The sequence below is a fragment of the Apodemus sylvaticus genome, chromosome 8 (genome assembly GCF_947179515.1).
Source record: "Apodemus sylvaticus chromosome 8, mApoSyl1.1, whole genome shotgun sequence".
In the NCBI taxonomy this organism is placed as follows: Eukaryota; Metazoa; Chordata; class Mammalia; order Rodentia; family Muridae; genus Apodemus; species Apodemus sylvaticus.
Genome location: NC_067479.1, coordinates 53,660,488 through 53,665,614, shown reverse-complemented (window position 1 = coordinate 53,665,614; position 5,127 = coordinate 53,660,488). Strand labels below are relative to the sequence as shown.

General features: G+C 37.0%; 1 non-coding gene across 1 annotated transcript; it reads right to left on the bottom strand.

The window, feature by feature from the left end:
* Window positions 1–240: 240 nt before the first annotated feature.
* Trnak-uuu (transfer RNA lysine (anticodon UUU)) lies at window positions 241–313 on the bottom strand. Its single transcript has one exon. It is a non-coding gene; the product is annotated as a tRNA-Lys (tRNA).
* Between the last annotated feature and the right edge of the window lie 4,814 nt (window positions 314–5,127).

Below are 5,127 nucleotides of genomic sequence, written 5' to 3'. Positions count from 1 at the left end.
CCAAGGTGGAGTTAGAGAAGGAATAGATTACAAGTCTGGGTATAAACTAAAGGGTATATTCTTTGTGTTTTGACATAGGGGTAAATTTATCATGTCTAGAACTCCTGAGAGGTGTCTTTTTGTCATTCTAGTCTTCTCTTCTTTTTCTTACTCTTTACTATCACTCACTTTACTAGGCCTCACTCTCAGCCAGTATATTATCTTTACTGTCAAGTTTAACTTTCATAGTTTGATTATTAGCACCTGAACAGGGACTTGAACCCTGAACCCTCAGATTAAAAGCCCGATGCTCTACCAATTGAGCTATCCAGATCCCTCAGTATATTATTTTTAAATGTTTATTATCGTCATCCTCCTCTTCCTCCTCCTCCTCATCATTATCTAACCTGTAGTCTTTGGAACATTTCTATTTTTTTTTTAAAATTAACTCACTATGATATTATAGCTTGTAAGGAAGTCACTATCTTATAGAATTTCATTCAACCACAATTTATTAGTTGTTCATGGACCAGATATTCTGTGTAGTTAAAGTGATCAGAATGTGAGTCCTGGTTCTTCAGACATCACAGTAGCAGTTTAGTGGGGGGGGGGGAAGATTTTGTTATACAAACAGATATGGCACAGCATTATACGTGTTTATTGGGGCTTGTTACTCTCCATCAGAATGGAAAAACAACTGGAGCTCAGAAGGTTGGTGGCATGCAAAAACAGAGATGAAGTCAGGGAGGTAGAGAGGGCTTTCCAAGGCAAGGGTGTGGAAGCTGTGGAGGGACAAAGCATGCTTCATGTTACATGTGGATGGGAAGGTGTGGCTGAAGCATGCGAGGGAGTATTAGGGGGAGAGTGAAGGATAGACAAAAGGTGGACAGGACCCAGTTCCTGGACACTCGCTGTAAGCATTAGCGAGTTAATGGACTTAAAAGCAATATGGGCAAGTCTTTGTTTAAAGATAAAATCCTACTAGCTGTGCTTAGGAAGGATTCTGAAGGCTAGCAAAAGGAGACAAATTAGTAAACTTTGTTGGTATGAGGATTGAAGTGGCCCTGGACTGGGTGGAGATGGTAGGGACAGATGACAATAGCTGGATGGATTTAAAAGACAGAGCAACGGAATTTGGTAGGTAGTTGGAAAATAGGGGTGAGGGAGGAAGGAGGCTCTTTGGTAAAAAAGGAGGAAAATGTATTTATGGGACAGATGAAGAGCTCATCTTTGGACATGTTTGAAGGTCTTAGAGGTAAGTGTAAACCAAAGTGAGTGAAATCATGTGGGGCATTTTAGCGAGTATGAGGTTAAATAAGGCCAGTGAAAAAGAGAGGGTTTTGCCAGAAAGACGAGAGACTCTTTTGTTTTGTTTTGGTTTTTTGTTTGTTTGTTTGTTTGATTTTTAAAATCTGGTACAACTAGGTATTCTTGACAAGTGAATAGAATCTTTGTTCAGAAGAGGGAAAAGCTCAAACTTAGAGTTTTTTAATGTTGTTGGTTCTTAAAATGGTGAACATTTCTCCTAAAGAGCCAATGTGAGAAGATTCCTCATTATGTCTGGAGAATGAATGGAAACTTGAAGGTAAGGAGCAAGTTTGATCCCAAATGTATAGAAGCAAACAGAGAACCCCTTAATATTGTGAATAGACTTTCTTGAGTATTACACTTTTTATATATGTATGTATGTATGTATGTATGTATGTATATATATATATATATATATATATATATATGCACATTGTATTATGTATTTCCTTAAATTTTCTTTTGACTAGAAATTTAATTCAAGAAGACATTGCTACTTTGAATATTATCGTGGAGAGACATTTTTGAAAATAGTATCTGAGATATTAAAAGTTGTAAACATGATCTTGTTGCTGGTTTTCTTTTTTCTTTCACCTCAAACTATGTCTTTCATATCAATAAACAAAGACATATAGACCTGAATGTCTGGAATTCCATCATATCTATGACTGATAGTAGATAACCAAACCCATACCAATTGGAATTTACCAGGGAGTTTTGCCCCGAGACTGTCCTGCAGCTCACAAGGAAGGTGTGAGGAAGGAATCCCACTCTGGGAGAACCGACAGCACCGCCTGCCAACCCATGCAGCACAAGATTGGAATTTTGCACCTAGGATGCATTTGCCAAAGCGACCCTTCAGAACCACTTGGACCTGGGACCTGGACCCATGTGGCCAAATTTCTAATTTTCTCCATTTAATCTTCTGCATTGCTACAATAAAGAACCACACACCCCTCTCTCTTTTATAATTGCTACTAATGCACCATTTTATAGAGTAAGAAGACTTGCTACATGAAATTACATGCACACTTACAATTTTAATAACTATTACCATGTCACTACTGTACAGATTGTTTCAATTTGCATTTTCACCAGTAAGGTACCAGTTCACATTTTTGTCTTACCAGTTTCTGTCTCCAAAATGTCAAAACCCTGCCAGCCAGATGAATCAGAAAACAAAGCAGAATAGTTTTTTTTTTAACTTTTTTAAAAATTTTTTTTAACTTTTTTTATTCGATATATTTTTTATTTACATTTCAAATGATTTCCCCTTTTCTAGCCCCCCACTCTCCGAAAGTCCCATAAGCCCCCTTCTCTTCCCCTGTCCTCCCACCCACCCCTTCCCACTTCCCCGTTCTGGTTTTGCTGAATACTGCTTCACTAAGTCTTTCCAGAACAAGGGGCCACTCCTCCTTTCTTCTTGTACCTCATTTGATGTGTGGATTATGTTTTGGGTATTCCAGTTTTCTAGGTTAATATCCACTTATTAGTGAGTGCATACCATGATTCACCTTTTGAGTCTGGGTTACCTCACTTAGTATGATGTTCTCTAGCTCCATCCATTTGCCTAAGAATTTCATGAATTCATTGTTTCTAATGGCTGAATAGTACTCCATTGTGTAGATATACCACATTTTTTGCATCCACTCTTCTGTTGAGGGATACCTGGGTTCTTTCCAGCATCTGGCAATTATAAATAGGGCTGGTATGAACATAGTAGAGCATGTATCCTTATTACATGGTGGGGAATCCTCTGGGTATATGCCCAGGAGTGGTATAGCAGGATCTTCTGGAAGTGAGGTGCCCAGTTTTTGGAGGAACCGCCAGACTGATTTCTAGAGTGGTTGTACCAATTAAAGCAGAATAGTTTTAATTTCCATTATGAATGTGATTAAAGATAGTTATTATGCTTTAGGCTATTTTGGTAATTCACTTTATAACATGCATTTGACTTTCCTATTTTGTTTTCTAAATTAATCATAGCAATTCTTTGTGTATATTAATGATAATAATATATACATTTTTCCTTAAATTGTCTTTTGTCTTGATTTTGTTTATGGTGGTTAGTAGAAAGCATTTTAAAAAACATTTTTGTTTTGTTTTGTTTTTGCAGTTAAGTTTATCAACAGTCTCAAAAAGTTCTTTCTAAGTTGTATAACTTGGATTGTGAAGCAGTAAGAAAAGTCTGCTATTTAATTCTCTGTTGATTTATGGTTTTATTTGCTTTTTGCTTATTTTGCTACTTAAAATTTTAAGCTACTTGGAATTTTTCCCAATATAAAGTTAAGAGTTCTTGCATAGGGACTTAGCTTAGAGCTAAAGTGTTATATTTCTATATAAGAGACTAATTAAGAGAATAGAAAGTTGAAGATATTCTTTTTCTGTAAGATTGGAGTGATTGAGAAAAGTTTGCATGCTCAGTGTGTGTGAAAGATGACAGCTATGAGTTTATCATAAACACATTACAAGCAACTTTATCTCTCTTTCTTAACATTATTTCGTAACATGCCGAATAGAATTTAGCCAGGTGAAAAAACTCCTACCTTTCTATTTGCTTAAAGGCAGACATAAAAAAAATTCTGATTATACACATCAAACCCAGAACTAGATATCATGCCATGTATGTTCGGATGGCTTTCAAAAAGATATAAGATATCTCGGGTGTAGCTCAGTGATAGAGAACTTGCCTAGCATATTTGTCTACCATGAGGTCCTGGATTTATCTACAGCATGCATGTGTGCATACCCTGCATATGCACACCATATACACTAGAAAAAAACAAAGGTAAGTGTTGATTGTGTAGGGTAGGAAAAGGAAACCTTGGATGGTGGGTAGGAATGTGAATGTAAAGCTAATGTGTAAAAAGCATGGAGGATCCTCAGGAAGTTTTAAGTAGACCTATCATGTCATCTTAAAGTCCCATTACTGGGCTCATAGCCACGTGAAAGAACATCTTTAAGTCAAAGAGCTAGTCACTGTAGCATTATTCACAATGGCCAGGCAAAGAAACAAGTTAGATGTACACCAACTGATAAATGGATAAAGACAACATGGTGTACGTACACAATGGAGTCTTATTCAACTTCAAAAAGTAATAGATGTTGTGAGCACTGGCCAATCTGGAGAACATCAGGATAAATGAAATAAACCAGACACAAGTGGTCTATCTCTGAACATTCTCATGTGTGTGGAATCTATCTTAGAAAAATTCAAAGAATTGAGGGTGGAATAAGTATTGCCAGGAACCAGGAGAGAGGAACATGTCAGTCAAAGAGTTCAACATTTCAGTTCTGGGGGATGATTGAGCTCTGGAGACCCAGTGTGCAGCATGGTGACTACAATTAATAACCTCAGAGGGTGCGCTAATAATTTTTTAGTAGAGTGGATTTTAAGTGTTTCCCCAGTCCAAATAAATGAACAAAAATATGAACTATTTAGGCAATGGAGATGTTAGCTTGATGGTGGTGATCATTTTGCAATGCATAGATACATACATTAAAGCATTACATTGGGGAGTAGAAATGTTGCTCTGTGCTAGAGCACATAGTCTATGGGAACCTTGAAGTAAATTATCAGCAATGCAAGAAATGAAAATATTACATTGCACACCTTAAATATCTTTAATTCTTGTCAAATTTACCTTAATAAAGTTGGAGAAAATTAGAGTTACCTTGCACCTTCCCTGTCTCCTCCAAAACCTAACCCCAACCTCCAAAACATGCCTAGAATTCTGACTAGGGCTAGGGGAACCAAAAAAATCTTAGCATAGAGCGAAAGTGCAGAATCAGAAATAGGATCCCTTGTTGGCCTTTTGGGTATGGTAAGTGCAGACACAT